Source organism: Prionailurus bengalensis, chromosome E1, assembly GCF_016509475.1.
Source record: "Prionailurus bengalensis isolate Pbe53 chromosome E1, Fcat_Pben_1.1_paternal_pri, whole genome shotgun sequence".
In the NCBI taxonomy this organism is placed as follows: Eukaryota; Metazoa; Chordata; class Mammalia; order Carnivora; family Felidae; genus Prionailurus; species Prionailurus bengalensis.
The window spans coordinates 7,720,417-7,739,076 of NC_057347.1; the positions used below are offsets into that span (position 1 = coordinate 7,720,417).

General features: G+C 49.8%; 1 long non-coding RNA gene across 3 annotated transcripts in view; it reads right to left on the reverse strand.

Annotated features, from left to right (window-relative positions):
* LOC122484981 overlaps positions 1–18,660 on the reverse strand; it is a 201,557-nt gene that overhangs the window by 126,144 nt on the left and 56,753 nt on the right. For all 3 annotated transcript variants that reach the window (XR_006297756.1, XR_006297758.1, XR_006297757.1), the window contains one exon: positions 14,731–14,891. This is a non-coding gene — a long non-coding RNA (uncharacterized LOC122484981). The remainder of the gene's footprint in view (positions 1–14,730; positions 14,892–18,660) is intronic.

Consider the following 18,660-nt stretch of genomic DNA (forward strand, 5'->3'; position numbering starts at 1 on the left):
AATCAGAGCTGCTCCGTGTGAAAGCAAATGTGGGGGCTCATAATATTGCCCTCAGTCCCCCTTGTTCCGCCTCTAGTTTTTGCTACACCGCCCAAAACTAATGACTTAAGGCAATGGCCATTCGTGGGGCACCTGGGTGGCTCAGTCCGTTAAGGGTCTGACTCATGCTTTTGGCTCAGGTCATGATCTTGCTGTCCGTGGGTTGCAGCCCCACATCGGGCTCTGCACTGACTGTGCAGAGCCTGCTGGGGATTTCTCTCTCTCTCCCGCTCTCTCTCTGCTCCTCCCTCACTCACGTGCATGCTCTCTGTCTCTCTCTCAAAATAAATAAGTAAACTTAAAAAAGAAAAGACAATGGCCATTCATTTAGCTGGCGTTTCAGGAAGTCATCAAGTTGCGTTGGGCTCAGCTAACCCGTCCTGTGCAGATCTCAGCGGGGGTCATTCCCGTGTCTGCCACCTGCCACCTATCAGCCAGGCATTGCTACTTACAGGGTTTGGCTGGTTGAGATGACAACCACTGGGTCTCTCATCATCTCACAGACAGACGTGGGCTTCTCATGGCTTCCACGAGCCTCAGAAGGGCAAGCTCTAATGCACAACTGCTTGTCAAGCCTTCGCCTTCCTCACCATTGATGGCGTCCCTCTGGCCGAGGCAAGTCCCATATCCAAATCAGATTCCAAGAGAGGAGGAAGAGTCTCCACTTCTTGGTGGAAGGATGTGTAGTGGTAGGCTGCAAGGGTATGAACACAGGGATGACACACACGTAGAATTTGTGACCGTGTCTCAGTCTTCCATAGAAGGTAAACTCCGATGGGATTCCGTGGATCCCAATTTGGAAACCACTGGGCGAAGCCAACCTGATTTATCCACTCTCAGTCTGGACGGATGACTTCCAGCCAGCCTAACTAATACGAGGGGAGCCAGCTATGTCCAAATCTCCTATTTTCTGCAGGCTTCTGGGTGAATAGGTTAGCAAGAGTGACTCCATCACCCAGCTAAATAGACATTTATCTTGCCTCCCCAGCCTTAGCCATCTGCCCTAACACCGCTTCTTCCTTTAAAATGCAGCATTAGCAGATAGAGACCCCTGTGCCATCCACAGACCTTGGAAAGACAGGCTGGCTTTCAGCATAGCATGCTCTGCTAATGGTGAGGCAGTTCAAAGCCAGATAATTTAAAGCTCTTAGTTAACTCAAAGAATTCATTTGTCTTTTGATCCACCTTCCGCTCTGACAAATGCTCCCTTCCCTATCATATTCAAACACACACCCCCTTCAGAAGCCGGTAAACTCATCCCCTGCCAAGGAATGGATTTTCCCCATATTGCGCTATCTGAGTGATAAAAGGGTTTAATGTCCCAAGTTCGTTTTTCAGTAGCCAACTCAGAGACACCCGACACAGCAAAGCGCCTAAGCTCTTTCTCCAGTTATTAAACTGTTATCCCTAATTCCTTTGGAGACTCAACCTAGCAGCAATGATTCTGAGGGCACTTCCTATTAAATCTGCATTGTGCACACAGAGATAAAGCAGGCCAGCTCGACCCTGTTTACAAGGATGACAGAGAGCTCCTGTTAGCTGCTGGTGCCGTCAGCACTTTTTCCTCTCAGAAAGGTTGTGCAGGATGGTCCCTCACAGCTCCTGGCCCTGGCACGTCCACCAACTTTGCAGACTTCCCTAAAACGCTTTCAGGGTGGGAGCTCAGAGCAGCACCATGGGGCAGTTTTCTGGCAGGCACGACGGGAGCATGTCACAAGCTCAACCCACCTCAGAGGGACGGAAGGTTCCAGACGCATCTACATAAAGCCAGAAGTCAATCGGCAAGAGGGTGACCTTGTGTTGCATGATATAGGAAAGGGGTCTCCAAGTTGTGCGCTCAGCTCCCGAGGCGGATATAAGGTGAAGCGCTGATGTATACAAACGATACGTTACAATTATTTATTAGTGTCTCAAAAAAAAAAAAAAAAAAGACGGGGCGCCTGGGTGGCTCGGTCGGTTAAGCATCTGACTCTTGAATTCTGTCCAGGCCATGATCTCATGGTTCATAAGTCGGAGCCCCGTGTTGGGCTCTGCACTGACAGTGTGGAGCCCGCTTGGGATTTTCTCTCTCCCCCCACCCCCCGTCTCTGTTCCTCCCCCACTTGTGCACTCGCTAATACATTTTTAAAAAGAAATTACATTTTTAAACTTTTCTCAAGCACCTGTATGCAGTCTCCATGTGAGCTGGCACACTGTCTCAGGGGACACACGGGTCCCCCACGGGAAGGGGTAGGAGACAGACCGAAGGAATGTCCTTCCTCACTGATATTTCACGCAGACTGTGACAGATCACAGTTTATGTGAGACCAGTAAAATTGATTTGACTACATGATTGATTTCACCTAAACCAATTCTTACAACATGGACCAGAGGCTTAAACGATATTCTTGCAGAGATACTAGAATTGACAATACAGTGATAACATAGCCTCACAGCAATAATGCCTCACAGACATGCAGTCCGTTCTCCCTGTGCTATTTGATCTGTCAGCCGCACTATGAGGGGAAAAAAAAAAAAAAGAACGGGGCTAATTAGATCTGACAAAAGTTTGAAATATGAATGCCCATCCACTATTGTCAATGACAAACCTCATCTAAAGAGCCTTGAAGTATGAGCTAATGATGTTTGGAACCCTTCAGGGTTAGAAAGACATTTTATTGCTTATTTCTTATTTATCCCAACCTTTTGTAATTTCTACTGTGTGCGTGTCTTTCAACATAAATGAAGATGCATATATTGGAGATGCACGGTAAGAATTTTTTTTAAGTTTATTTATTTTGAGAGAGAGAGAGAGAGACAGAGGTGAGCAGAGGGAGGGGCGGAGAGAGAGAGAATCCCAAGCAGGCTCCACACTGTCAGTGCGGAGCCCGACGCGGGACTCAAACCCACAAACTGTGAGATCACGACCTGAGCCGAAATCAAGAGTCGGACGCTTAATCGACCGAGCCACCCAAGTTACAAGCTTGGAAGTTGCTAGGAGAACAGATCTTAAACGTTCTCATCACAGGAAAAAAATCTGTTCACTACGTATCATGGGGGGTGTTCACGTGGGGGTTAACCTAGGGGATGTGATCAACTCACAGTATATACAAATACCGAATCATCATGTGATAGACCTGAAACGAACATGATGCTATAGGCCGATTACGCCTCAGTAAAAAAATAAAAGCAGTGGCAATTATACCACCTTGGATACTTTTCTAACATTTAAACCTCATAATTATAAAAAAAAAAAGTGACAATAAGTTGGAAAGTCTGGTTTAAGAAGAAGGTAAAGAGGACGGGCAGTATTCGTGTAGTCCAGAGGAAGTCGCCTATAGATTCATAGATTTTAAAACTCCCAACTTTGTATATTTCCCACTCACCATGGAGCCTCCAATTAAGAAAACCGAATTAAATTGGGTCATTGGAGCTATTTTACTTGCTAACTATTGTAGGTGTTTGCTTACAATGAGTCCTGTCCTCCCAAGTCCCCTACAGACCACGGGAGACTTTTCAAGTATAAGGGAAGAGGGCATAGTCTCCTGATGACGATGATAACATGACCTTCACCACAGCCAATAGTTACAGTGATTCCTGAGTAGGGGTCCTCTTCAAAGAGCTTGATGTATATGACCTCACTCCTCACAATAACCCTTTGAGACCCAGTGGACAGACGCTAAGGGTGGCCCCATGATCCCCAACTCCTGGTGTTCAGACCTTTGTGTGATCCCCGCCCCCACCTTTGAGTGGCAGCCAGGACCTGTGACTTACTCCTGATCAATGGAACACAGCAAAGGTGACGTGATCACGTGACACAGTAGTGCCCGACTTGCCAGAGCCTTTCTCTCCCTGGCTGGTTTTGAGAAAGCAAGAAGCCACACGGGGGCCAAGAGTGGCCTCTGGTCAATAACCGACAAGCACATGAAGCCGTCGGTCCCACAGTCACAAGGAAATACATTTTGCAGGCACCTGCATCGAGCTGGAAGTGGATCCTTCCCCAGTCGAGTGTCAGATGAGATCTCAACCCCAGCGGACGCTTGGCCTTCAGTCTCGTAGAGGACGCAGCTGAGCGGTGCCCAGATCCTGACCCACGGAAGCCGCGAGAGAATAAATATGTGTTGTTTTAAGCCATGATGTGTAGAGCAGTACTGTTACTCAGCAAAAGATAACCACCAGAGGTATGTGTACCCGTATCCCTGTTTCACAGGGGGAAGATTAAATAAATCGCCCGAGTTCCACAGCTAGTAAGAGGTAGGGCTGAGGTGAACACCCAGGATGTCTGGTTCTGGAAGGCTGGCCTTAACCACTCTACTTACTGCCTCTGCTAATACTGCACTGAGTAGTCCATCGGTCATCTCCTTAGGGTGCACACTCCTCTCCTGAGGCCGCAGCCCCCTCCCTTGCAATTCCATTGCCAAGTCCGAGGCATGGAATTCGTGCTGCACAAAGGAAAGAGCACGGACCAATGAGTCACGGACGTTCCTCCCATGGCTTCTGGGCAGGAGCAAAGCTTACCAGCAGGCCAAAGGCTCCAGCTGTCTGGGGCTCTGAATGAGCTCTGCCAGTAACTCAAGCTTCCCCGCACAGAAAGGAGGAAAATGAGTCTGTGGGTGTCACGGAAAGAATCTTGGCACGAAAGTCAGCGCACTTAGGCTCTGACCTCGGCTCTGCCAACCGGGAGGCCGTGGGAACCTGAGGTGGTCACTTAGCATCTCGGGGCCTCTGTCTTCTCATTCCAGGAGGAGGGGTTTTGATCGGATGATTCTCAACGGCTCCAAAAAATTCACCTAATTCTAGGGTACTGTCTTGCTAGGGTATTCTAGGGTACTGTCATTCTAGGGTACTGAATGCCTTCCCCTTCCCTCCGGAACTGAAAGGGCCCTCTTCGTTTCGGCCACCTAAGTTTTGAAAGCCAGGTGACACATTTCTAATGGAGAATAAGCAGGAGAAGAAAGAAAAAAGAAAGAAAGAAACAAAGGACACCCCCCCCCCCCCGGGGTCAGAGACACAAGGAAGGACGGAATTCACAGCCAAAAAGGACGAAATTCCCACCCAGAGCTGTTGGGAGCCCTGAGCCTCTAGCCTGGCTGTTTCTGCCCATCGCCCGTGCCCAGCCGCCAGGGCTCCCGTGCCCACACATTCCCTTGCAGATTGAGTCCCAGCCTGCATATGACAGCCTCATTTTGCACCGACCGCATGCAGTGAATGCTGAACTGTAATCTCTTTTTGCATGCCTCGGTTCCAGATTCATAACTGGAGGAGCCGACCCCGTTGTGTGTGAGCGACCGCTTGTTGGCCACCCCGCCGCGCCGAGCCAGGCGGCCCCGCAATCCTGTGGCTTTCTCCCTGCGTCACACTTTGTCAAAAGGCATCACGAGCTTCACAAAGAAACGGCCCCTGGAAACTCCCCGTTTTCCAATCCTTTTACTATCTAATTGTTCCTCTTCTTCAAGGCTTGGCCATCCTCAGAATAGGCCAGGGTCCCCGCCTGGGCTGTCTCCACTTTCAATGAGAATGCGCTACAAAAGCGAGAGAGGCCCTTCCCACAGCCCTGGGCTGGGCAGTGTTTGCCCTCATCGTCTCAGGTTCTACTTTCTATGCCCCCGGCTGCCTCCAACAGGCCGTCCTACCCTTCCTCCAAGGGGCCAGTCCCTTCCAGCGCTAGGAAAACGTGATCCCATGAGGTAGATGGGCCCTTCGAGAACTCTCCGCTGGCTTCCCATTGCACTTAGAATGACGCCCGCCTCCTTGCCACGAACCCGGGGCCCTGCCTGCCTCCCCCGCGTCACCCCCAGCGGACCTCCAGCCTGGGCGCACACCATTTCTCTTTGCGCGAATGTTCTTTGCCCAGATCCTTCCACGGCTGCTTCCTGCTTGACATCAGCCGAGGGAATGGAGGGCGGCAATGTCACCCCGATGCTGTCACGGTCAGTGTTGGGTGTGCACGTGGCTGGATTCTAGACACAGCATCTGTGGCCCCACCTGAGGCTTCTGACGGCTGGAGCCCACTCTGCCCAGAGGCAGGTACGACTGGCCCTGCCAGTGACTCGATGGCCCCGGGAGCGGCCACTCATTCATTCCGAGCACCTTCGACGCACAGCTGAGATAACTCTGAGGCACAGGTGTACACTGGGTCCCCAGGTGCCCGCACGGTCACTTGTCTGGCACGACACCCGTTACTGGTTCCCTACTCGGTCTCATTTCCCCCACTCCTCTGCTGGTCTTTTCTGGAATGACCTCTCCAGTCAACCGCTTGCACTCCCATCCTGGTCTCAGAACCTGGTTAGGACATCCATCCAGGTGAAATGACATTCCCTAATCTGTCCCTATTACCTTTTTCTTTTTTAGAGTTTTTTTTTTAAGTTTATTTATTTTTGAGAGACAGAGAGACAGAGAGAGAATGAGCGGAGGAAGGGCAGAGAGAGAGAGAGAGAGAGAGAGAGAGAGAGAGAGACAGAGGATCTGAAGCAGGCTCTGTGCTGACAGCAGAAAGCCTGATGTGGGGCTTGAACTCCCGAACCGTGAGGTAACGATCTGACCTAAAGTCAGATGTTTAACCGACAGAGCCACCCGGGCGCCCCCCCCCTGCCCCCCGCCGCCATGACCTTTTTCTATTTTCTTTACGGCTCCTGATATCTGATTTTTTTCTGTTTATCTAGCCACTCACTCTTTTTTGTTTTTAATGTGTATTTATTTATTTTGAGAGAGGAGAGCACAAGCAGGGGGAGGGGCAGAGAGAGAAGAGAGACAGAATCCCAAGCAGGCTCCACGCTGTCAGTGCAGAGCCGACGTGGGGCTCAATCCCACGAACTGAGTCGACATCAGGAGTCAGGTGCTTAACTGACCGAGCGACCCAGGCGCCCCTCATTTACTCTTTTTTTATTGACTCTCTTCGCTACAGAGAGAACCTAAGCTCCACGAGAGGAGAGGGATTCTTTGTTTGTCCCCAGCGTCTGACCGACACCTGACCCAAAGTAGGTGCTCAATAAATATCTGCTGAGAGACGAGTGAGCTCACGGCTGATTCTGAACTACTTCTTCGTCTGTTCATGGGATTTCCCACTGAAGGCTAGGGTAGCCTACGAAGCCGCCCCACATTTCTGACACCCCCACTAAAAACAAAAAAAACAACAACGTCAAGCCCATGGAGAGGGGGAAATAAGGAAAGTTCTTTCCCAAGCTTCAGAGGTCACTGTCCTATCACTGAGGCACCCAGGGTTCACCATCTCTTCTGGTCACCCAGTCCTGCAGGTTAAGGCCCGACCAGAAAGGACAGTTGGATGGTGTGATAAAAATGGACTTGGTCTTTACGCTCTTGGGACGATACAACTGTCGGAATGCTAGACTCCTGCCTTGAACTGAGGCGGTTTATTCCTGCCATGTGAAAAGCGCATTTTGTCCCAGGTGGCCATCCCTTGTCCTGTGGGAGGTTCTCCGCGGTTAACTGGGTCTTGGGTCTCATTCCACTGAGGAGTGAGCTTGCTTGTCAGGTGGCTGTGCCATCGGGGCTTCCAAGGGACCCTCTCTGTTCTGAATGCCGGCATCACACCGCGTGTGGCCTTGTGTGCGTCCATCCCCCGTGGAGGTGGAGAGTGTCTGCAGGGTCGTGTGTTGCTCGTGCCCATTTCTTACCCTTATCCCTTATGCCTGGTGCATCCATCTGACTTCCCCAGATCCGGGGCGCCAAAGACCATCTCTGCTTGTTCACCACTGGGCTTCCGGTGTTTACTATAATTACTATCCACTGTGGACTCTTAGTAAATACACACTGGGTGAATGAATGAATCAACAAATGAATGAATTAGAGTTTTTCCAGAGGAAGGACCACTAAAACCCATTGAAAGAGTCTCTAAAGCTCATTGACATGGAGTAGAATCTTCAGGAGCCCTGGATGAAGAAGGAGGCAGTGACAATGAATGGCCCACTAAGAAAATATCGTGGGGTCAAAGGACAGCCGGTGAAGGGCTTTAAAGGAAAATTTGGGGTTGCCCATGTGTGATTCTGCACAGGCACCCGTGGCTTAGCTATAAACAGATGGACTAATTTCCAGAAAATTCCACCACTAATAGGCTGTCGCCAGAGCCGGGTGCTAAAACTCTTTTCTGATCATGAGGGGCATGCCCAGGATCCTCTCTTAAAATACCCAGTGACTAAGGAGACCGGAGGCAACACAAACTGCCCAAAGAGTTGAACAAGGTGATGTATGAGGAGGCGTTCTACAAAGCGTAAATCTCTTTACCCACAGTGTGTTTTTGTGATGATGATAAATATCACCACTAAGTGTATTCGGTGGATAATTAGTCCCAGACGGTGCCCCATTGGAGAAAAAAAATATATGTGTGGTCAGAAAGCCAGAATGAAATCCACTCAAAATGTAAGTTAGATCATGCTACGACCCTTCTCAAAAGCCTCCGGAGACTTCTGTCCCGCTCAGAGGCAAACTCAAACTCCTTGCCACGGCCCCCAAATCAGACAGGGGACGTCTTTCATGGGGACCTCGATCAGGTCAGTCTAACAGTTGCTTTCCTGTTATTATGTCCTTCGTGTAAAATTCTAAAATCCACATGGAAAGATGCATAACATCACGAATCGCCAAAGAAAAGCAAATCAAAGCGACAAGGAGATAGCACCTCACACCCATTGACATGGCTATTATTAACGTAAACGGAAAATAACACATGTTGGCCATGACCCGGAGAGATTGGGACCCTCGCGCACCGTCGACAGGAGGGTAAGACGGTCCCGCCACTACGGAAAATAGTATGGTGGTTCCTCAAAGGTGAAAAATAGAACTTCTGTATGATTTGGCAATCCCACTTCTGGGTAGACATATACCCAAAAGAATTTAAAAACGGGGAGTCAAACAGGTATCTGCACTCTGATGTTCACTACAGCATTATTCACAGTGGACAAGATGTGGAAATGACCTGAATGTCTGCCAACAAATGAACGGAAAAAGGCAATGCGGTATAGACATATGACGGAATGGCGGCCAGCCTCAGACAGGCGGACAGTTCTGATGCACGCTACAATCCGGATGAATCCTGGGGACACCGTGCTGAGTGAAATCAGTCGGTCACGACGTCACTTCTGCGATGTGACCAGATTAGTCAGATCCATAGAGACAGAAAGTGGAAGGGGGGGCACCAGGGCCTTGGGGAGAGGGGGTGGGGAGTCAGCGTTTAAAAGAGACAGAGCTTTGGGCTGGAAAATGAAAGGAAGTTCTAGGGATGGGTGGTGCTGACTGCTGCACGATCACGTGAAGGCACTTAATGCTACAGAACTGTACTCTTTTGTTTTCTGGAAGTTTATCTATTTTTGAGGGGGAGGGGAGGGGCAGAGAGACAGAGGCAGAGAAAGAATCCCAAGCAGGCTCCACACTCAGTGCAGAGCCCGACGAGGGGTTCCATCCCAGAATCCGTGAGATCATGACCTCAGCCGAACTCAAAAGTTGGACACTCAACCGACTGAGTCACGCAGGCACCCTCCAGAACTGTGCTCTTGAAAAGGGTTAAAATGGGAGCGCCTGGGTGGCTCGGTCGGTTGAGCATCTGACTCTTGATTTGGGCTCAGGTCACGATCTCACAGGTCATGGGATGGAGCCCCGTGTCGGGCTCTGCACTGAACGTGGAGCCTGCTTGGGATTCCCTCTCTCCCACCCTCTCTGCCCCTCCCCCCGCTTGCATTCTCTCAAAAATAAATATTTTTAAAAAGGGTCAAAATGGGAAATTTTACATTATGTGTATTTTTTTTATTTTTTAATTTTTTTTAACGTTTATTTATTTTTGCGACAGAGAGAGACAGACCATGAACGGGGGAGGGGCAGAGAGAGAGGGAGACACAGAATCCAAAGCAGACTCCAGGCTCTGAGCTGTCAGCACAGAGCCTGACGCGGGGCTCGAACTCACGGACCTCGAGATTGTGACCTGAGTTGAAGTCGGACGCTTAACCGACTGAGCCACCCAGGCGCCCCTACATTACGTATATTTTAACACAATTTACAGGAAAGAAAGAACAAGAAAACCCACATGGGTTTCCCCTCACTTCCCTCAGCCTCTGAACATCGAACATCATCCGTCCAAAATGGCGCACCTGACCACACCTCTCACAAAGCACCTCCAATCACTCCCCACCCTGTTACCTTGCTCTCTTTCTCCTCCTAGGCCCCATCCGTGCCTGACCCATTATTACTCAGATCAGTATTGGATTCTGTCTGCCATGTAAGTGCCACAGGGCAAGGCCTATGCTTGGTTCACTGCCATTTCCTCAACAGCTGGAGAGCAACGGACACCTGTAAATATCTATAAAAGAGAGGCATGAGATGCCTCTTTCTAGATGAGGACACTGGAAAAGTGAAGTAACATACATGGTCACACATGAAATAAATGCAAAAACCAGGCTTGGGCCCCAGCCCCAAGCCTGCACCTTCTCCCAACCATGCTGTGTTGTTGTTGATGGTGACGTTCATTCCGGTGTCCCACCTTTTCTCCCTTGAGCGAAATCTCCCCCCAGTTCAAAATCAAGTTGCCTGGCAGCCAAAAATACACGGCTGCATTCATCCACTCAATGTGTACGTGTCAGGCACTGTGCTAGGCGTCAGGATACGGCTGAGGAGAGGAGAACGCAGTTCGGGAAGGTCAGAGCCGCACAGGCCAGGCCCACGGTGGTGAGGACTACCCTTGCCTTGGGGACACAGACCCCGGAGTTTGAGAAATCCTTAGCCAGGTGACAGGAGAAACGGACGCAAGAAGGAAAGGGGGACAGCACGTAATTTGTTATGAATGAAGCTTAAGGAGCAACAGGGAAGCCAAGAAATGAGGGTGACGGTATTTTGATGGATTATTGTCTGAGCAGCTAACTTTCCTTCCCTTTGCTTCCGCTTCTAGTCCCTCCCTCTTCCCTGGAGGCGATTTGCCATAGCTTGGATTCGCAGATCAGATGGGCGTGAGTTCCATTCATGGCTCTGGGACTCAGTTTCCACCTCTGTACAATGGGAATATTGTAATACCGCCCTCACAGGATTATGAGAATTAACAGGAAAAACACGGGGAAAGGTCACTACCCAGTACTCGGTACACAGTAAGCACTTAATACATGCTGGCTTTGTTCTTATCTCGCACTGAATGCTGCATATATCTTCGTAACACATTCTTTAGCCCTTCAGAGTATTTAGGGGGTGATTTTTTTAATAGAAAAAAAATCTGAAGGAGTTTGTAGAACATTATCTGAAAGTCGACAACAGGTATACAGAATTGAAGGAATCTTCTAGAAACAACTGATTTGTTCAATCTGGCGGAATTTAAAAGTCTTGGGAGGAAACCACTGGGGTGTGGTCAGCATGAGTGAATTCCCAAGTCTGTGCCCAGTAACCTTATGACAGCGGCTTGAAATTGGTCACGAGCAGAGAATCAACCCCATAATAATCAACAGATACTACAACTCTGGGCTTTTTTTTTTTTTAACTTTTTCTCGAAAACTGGCTTATCGGTACCTCGCTGGAACTATAGCACAGGCTTTTCCAAAGTTTTGGAGGTCAGGTTTTTCCAAAATGATTGACCAGGCTCAACCTGGCGGTCCGATCCCATGTGGATGCGACCTGTGTTTACACTGAGGATATTACAACCTAAGACGTATGTGCCAAACATGTCTCAGGAGACAGACCAACAACCCTCGGGGCCGCTAAGGGAGGAAGCGATGGGTACACCTACCTCCGTCTTGGGTGGGCACAGAGAAGGCTTCTCAGAAGCAGCAGTATCTACATTAAGTCCTAAAGGACAAGAGGTTAGGACATCCCAGGAGCAGGGAGAATGGCCCAGGCAAGTACGTGTTGTGCAAAAGGGGAGAGGCGAGTGGAACCGAGCGTGCTTAGGCAAGCAAAAGTCACTTCAGCACAGAGTATGGGAGGGAAAGTGTGAGCAGGGCCACACGGGCAGGACTGACTGTGCTGGGGTTTTCTCCTCCACGTCATCAGGAGCCACTGGAGAGTTCGAACAGGGAGGGGGTATGACCAGAACTGCCTTTGAAAGCTCTCTGGCTGCAGTATAAGGTTAAGAAAATGTTGGTAGAGGAAGTGCCCGGGCAGCTCAGTCGGTTGAGTGCGCAACTCTTGATTTTGGCCCAGGTCGCGATCCCAGGGTCGTGGCATCGAGCCCCGCATCAGGGTCCACGTTGACAGCGTGGAGCCTGTGTGAGAGTCTCTCTCTCCCTCTCTCTCTCCTTCTGCCCCTCCTCCTCCATTCTTTCTCTCTCTCAAAGATAAAAAGAAAATGTCAGGTGGAGGACTGGCCAAGAGAAGCCGTGGAGAACTGCGGGGAGGAAGCAAGGGGAGTGGTCCAGGTGAGGGAGGAGGAGGGCCTCTGGGCACAGGGTAAGGCAGCTCGGGAAGGAAGGAGGGACGCATCTGAGCGCATTTTTGGTGCGGACCCTCGTGACCGCAGGTGTGGCTGAAGAATTTTCGGAGAAGGCAGAGAAGAAACGCAAGTAAGGACGGGAACAGATGTGTGTGACAGCCGTGCCCACGGCTGCATCCTTCATGGCAGCGAAAGGTGGAAACGACCCAAGCATCCATCACCGGAAAAACGGAGACACACAATACTCTGTATGCATGCAATGGAATATTTCTCAGCCTTAAAAAGGAAGGAAATTCTGCCATAGGTGACAACACGGAAGAGCCCTGAGGACATTGCGCTGAGTGAAATAAGCCAGTCATAAAAGCACAAATGCTGCGTGATTCCATGGATGTGAGGCGTAGACAGTAGGTAGATTGATAGAGCCAGAAAGTAGCAAGGAGGCTCCCAGGGGCTGGGGGGATGTGGAGTGCGGAGTTAGCATTTAAGGGGGACGCAGCTTCAGCTTGGGGTGATGAAAACATTCCTGGGGATGAACAGGAGCGATGGTCACCCCACGATGTGAATGTGCTTAACGTCGCCAAAGTGCACACATAAAACTGATGTTTTATGTTACATATCTTTTAGCACAATTAAAAAAAAAAATCGAGGGGAGCGAAGGATCCAGCCCAGCCTTCGGGCTTGCGGGCTGTAGAAGAGAGCGGTGTTCCTGATGGGCCACAAGCCTCCTGACTACCCCTGCCCCGTCCGTTCAGACACCAGCCATAATGATTCTTTCCAGCAAACTGTCAGCTCGTCTGACGGAATGAACTCCACGGACAGATTGTTTGAGCAGCTGTCAGGACCCAGGGGGGTGGGGGGTGGGGCAGGGCGCTAGCTGGGGAGGGCCATGAGGAAACTTTCAGAGGCCATATCTTTCGGAGGTGTTATATCTTGATAAGGGTCTGAGCCATATAATTATATTTTTACAGCTCACCAAACCTTACCCTAGATCTATTCCCTTCTCTGCACGTCAGTTTGACTTCTTGCTCTCGTTAAAGGTGGACGTGCAGGTTGAGAAATTAGAGATGAGATGTACTGATGTCTGCAACTCACTTTGAAAGGGCTTTCAAAATAAGATGAATCAACGTAAACGGAAGGATCTGGGAGGAGACAAAAAGGGCAAACCGTGGGCAACCGTGGGGTCTAAGTGGTCGGTACCTGGGGCACCTACAATTCTTTCCATTTTTCTGTATGTTTAAAAACTCTCATGTAAAATGTTGAGAGGAACACAATTACAGTTTTTTAAAAATGTGGTTGTTTTTTTTTAAGCAGTCAATTCTTATAGCACATTGCACAACCAGACAGGTTGTTAGAATTCTATGCCCACTGAGTAGCACCTAGAATAGTGGATTTTTTTTTCCATTTTATTTGAGAGAGAGAGAGAGAGAGAGAGAGAGAGAGACTCTTAAGCAGTCTCCACCCTTAGCACAGAGCCCCACATGGGGCTTGATCCCATGACCCTGAGATCATGAGCTGAGCTGAAATCAAGAGTTGGGTGTTCAACCGACTGAGCCATCCAGGTGCCCCTAGAATAGTGGTTCTTAAGCTGTGTTCCCTAGAAGTGTTTCAGGGACTGCCTCTCCTTCAGGAAAAATAGCCCTTCTTCACTATGTTTTATATGTTGTGGATTCTGTGTAAGATTTTTGTCTTTTTTAAAGTTTTCATTATTTATTTACTTATTTATTTAGTGTATTTATTTTGAGACAGAGAGAGAGAGAGAGTGTGTGTGTGTGAGCAGGGAAGGGGCAGAGAGGGAGAGAGAGAAAATCCCAAGCAGGCTCTGCACTGTCAGCACAGAGCCCAACGTGGGGCTCGATCCCATGAGCGGTGAGATCACGATCTGAGCCGAAACCAAGAGATAGACGCTTAACTGACTGAGCCACCCAGGTGCCCCCATTTTCACTATTTAAAAATGTCAACGCATCTCAATACTAACTCATCCGCGTTTGGGACTGGCCAGCCTTCGCTGTGCAAGCCTGTTCCTTACGTTGCTGTACCTGGGCATCCTTGGTCTTCAGGCACTAACCGGCCAGCAACACCCCACCCTACCATCGTAACAACGCTAAACGCCCCTGGTACATTTCCCTCTTGGCCCTCGTCCCACCGACTCACCCCTATCTCTTTGGAGTTAGTGCCAAATCTAAGAAACCAAGGTCCACGGGTCTGCCCTCAAGTAGAGAACATTTTCCCACCATTGCACCTTGCCTGTGATGCCCCTTGAGTGTTAACCATGTTACTTGGAACACTGAGACGCTGGTTTCTACCTTCCGCGTTACTCTCCTTAAAAAGAAACGTTCACCCTCCCTCTTTGCAGACCTGACCTGGTGCTCTCTCCTTGGAAACGGATGGCTCCAGATGCTTCCCGGATACTCTCGCATCTTGACTTCAGAAAGAGAATGGCTGCCATGACGTTTGTACATCTGGTCTACACGGCAATCCTGCTTAGCGTTATGAACGATTAAGTTGGCTTTCAGGCAGGCATCTAAAAGCAAAAAATGAAGAAAGACCACAGTGTTTAAAATGCAGGATGAAACCCAAGCAGCGTGCCAAATGTTAAGGGACCCCATCGGCTTAGACTTTTGTCTCACACCCTCCGCTGGGGCGGTGGCCTGGGGAAAGGGCGTCGGTCAGGGGGTGGCTCCACGTACCCCCGACAAGCTCCTTCCACATTGGTTTCTTACACGAGTGTGCAAACGGAAAAGGAACGGAAAGCAAGCTGGGACAGATGTCTAATATCATTAAAGCTGGCTTCCAAAAGAATCCAGATCTCAGTTTGGTATATTAATGCTCTATTTATCTTTAAGCACAGATGGATATTTTTATTAGTATTACTTTGTTTATCTGGTTTCAAGAAAGGTTAGTCCAGGGGGCAGATGCCTCTGTTATGAGCGCACATTCCTGCCGAGGGAGTCAGAAGACAAGAGGAGGCTTTTCGGCAGAACTTTAATTAGAAAAGCCCAAGTTATAAATGTTGGCAGCTCTCGCCTGGTCTAACGAGTCCAGTTGCAACAACAAACAGAAAGAAAAATAGAACCTTGGCAAGACCCTGATTTCCCAGCTCTCCTCCCCACCAGCTGAAGAGAGGTACGACGCAATGCCATTTCGTCCCCAAGTGTGAAACAGACCATGAAAGGACCCAAATTCTCAGAAAACGGATGTTTTCGTAAGCGGCTGGTTATCGCTGGAGATAATCAACAGCAACAGGTCTGTTATGAACACATGGACCTTCCAGAAGCTTCGGGCTGAGGCAATTTCTATTATGGATTTCATGGCTTTTATTGGACGGCCTGTGTTCCCGGGCCGGGTGGGGGGAAAGAAGGGAATGCCCAGTGTCTCAGCACAATTATTACCTCTAGTTTGTTTTCCGTTGGAGTCGATTTCTTATTAGACTCTCCTTTTAGGGGATTTAAAATGGGATTATGGATCCATATGCCCAGGAAATTTCTTACCCGATTGGATTAGGAGAGTTCATTCGCCTGATGGTTCTCCCAAGAACCGTTACAACGGGCTTTGTTTTGTCACCAAGCTTAAATCTTGACTACTCATCTTTTTTATTCTAGTCCTTTCTCTACCACCCCTCTCTCTACAGCTGCTTGTGCAGGCATGCAAAGGCAAAAAAAGCAAACGTTTTAAAGCCAAGAGTCCGGGTGTAAGAGACAGGTCTGCCTTATAGCAACTGAGCATGAACATACCACTGACTGCTCTCTGGCACAATTTTCCTGCCTCCAAATTGGGAATCATCGTCTCCCGCCCACCTTTGAAAGCTGCTTTGGAGATACGATTCCATCACAATCCTGCGCCAACCCCCCCCCCCAAAAAAAAATCACTCTGCCTCTTGGATCTCATGCTGTTCTCTTTCTTTTATTTAAAAAAAAAAATTAATGTTTATTTATTTTTGGGAGAGAGAGAGAGAGAGAGAGACAGAGACAGAGAGAGAGAGAGAGAGGAGAGGGCAGAGAGAGAGGGAGGCACAGAATCCGACGCAGGCTCCAGGCTCCGAGCTGTCAGCGCAGAGCCCGACGCGGGGCCCGAACCCATGAACCACGATGAGATCATGACCTGAGCCGAAGTCAGATGGTTTTAGACTGAGCCACCCAGGCGCCCTGCTGCTCTCCCTTTCCAACTGCTCATGCTCGACTTTGCTTAGATTCCTCTCTTCCCCCACATGCTGTGTCCAGCCCCTCTCTCCTTATTTTCATCTTGTCCGGCTCCAATCTCCGTACCCACGTGTGCTGTTACTGCACAGGCCCCCTCGCGAACCTGCCCGCCTTGGTTTCTCCTGTTCACCTGACGCTCACTGATCCAGGTAGGTCTACCTGATCCAGGAAGACGCTCCTGTTCTCCACGGCCGTTCCATGGCCCTGTTTGAAACGTCACCTCTATTTGGTAGGTGTTGCTGCGTATACAACAGGACACAGGCTCAGCCAGCTGGTCAAGGATCTCTGGTGTCCAGTCTGACCACCTCCCCCGCCCCCCGCTTTCACCAGAACCTCCCCAAACTTCCTCTTCCTAGCCAAGCTGAGCCCTCGCCCTTCCCTGTGTATTGCTAGTAACATCCATCCACCTTTTGCTCGTTCCTGCAGCCCCTGGAGGAGCTTCGAGTTTCTTCCCGGAGCACCGTTTCTAGTCTCCTCCTGTACGCGCTCCCATCTCTCACGGCTGAGTTCAAGTCCAACCTCCTACTTCAACTCTGTGGACACAGCCCTCCTCTTTGCCGCATTACCTGTTCTTCATCATCTGTACCTCTCTTGTTCCACTTACTGTCACCTCCCCCACCGTCTGGTTGGTGCCTACATGCCTGCTGGTATGACAGCGTCCTTGAGGGCAAGTACTGGCTCTGACTGGCTTGTCAGGAAGCCCCACGGTGCCAGGCACAGAGCGGACTCTCTGTAAGGCCACCTTTGAGTCAAGAGTGCCGTTTGGAGCCTGAGCTGGTGCTGTGACACCAGCGTGTTTGGACATGTCTGGCCTTCCCAGGGCCAAGGTGCACAGACACCGGAGGAGCCCTCTGGGAAATCGCCCATCCTGGGGGAGAAAAGGCGAGCAGAGAAGCTTGGCCCCCTCACAAAGCCTTAGTCATGGTGGCCGGGGCTTGGGTTTCAAGGGGGCCATAATGTCTGCCTTTCAGCTTTGTCTCCTCGCCCAAGACCTGTTTACTGAAAAAAATAAAAAAAATAAAAAAATCGAGAAGGCTTTTCTGGAAGGCACATAGAGCAATTTAAAGGTCTCTGTTGGGGCGCCTGGGTGGCTCAGTTGTCGGCTCAGGTCACGATCTCACAGTTTGTGGGTTTGAGCCCCAAGTCAGGCTCTGTGCTGACAGCTCGGAGCCTGGAGCCTGCTTCGGATTCTGCGTCTTCTTCTCTTCTCTCTCTGCCCCTTCCCTGCTCGCACTCTGTCTCTCTCTTTCTCTCTCAAAAATAAACACTAAAAAAATGAAAAAAAAAAATTTGTTTTTTTAAAGCCTCTGTTAAAACACTGGAAGTGGAGGAATTACTGCCCTGACTCCACAGAAGGAAAAATGCCTTTGGTACTGGAGGGCCCCCGAGGACACGGGGCCGTTGCTTTGGGGCCTTAAAAACGCAGCTCGTTCGGGGCGCCTGGGTGGCTCAGTCGGTTGAGCGTCCGACTTCGCTCAGGTCACGATCTCACGGTCCGTGAGTTCGAGCCCCGCATCAGGCTCTGTGCTGACAGCTCAGAGCCTGGAGCCTGCTTCAGATTCTGTGTCTCCCTCTCTCTCTGGCCCTCCCCCCGTTCATGCTCTGTCTCTCTCTGTCTCAAAAATAAATAAATGTTAAAAAAAAAATTAAAAAAAAAAAAACACAGCTCGTCAGAACCGAACCCCAATGGGGCCAGCAGAAAAGACATCATCAGCATCATCAGCATCATGCAGATGATGCAAAGAACTAACCATCTACCTCCAAAGGCCCCCGGAAGTACTCAGGGGAGGGCCAGGAATTGCAGAGGTGAAAGAGCCTGGCAAATCACAGGTACGGCCGAGAGCAAGAGAACAGTGCAGATCACACGTGGCCAGAATGAGCAGGTGAGAGAGTTCAAGGTGATGTACACGAAAGAACCGTTCGGAGCACATACGATGGGGATGTCAGGACGGACTGGGTCTGCAGGTTTCTGCCGGCTACACGAACACGGTCTCACAGTCTCGTCACTCTAGAATTAACCTGTCTCCTGACACCTCGCTCCCCTCTTCCATTGGATTTTTTTTTTCATCTTTCCTTCCCCTACGTGTTACATCT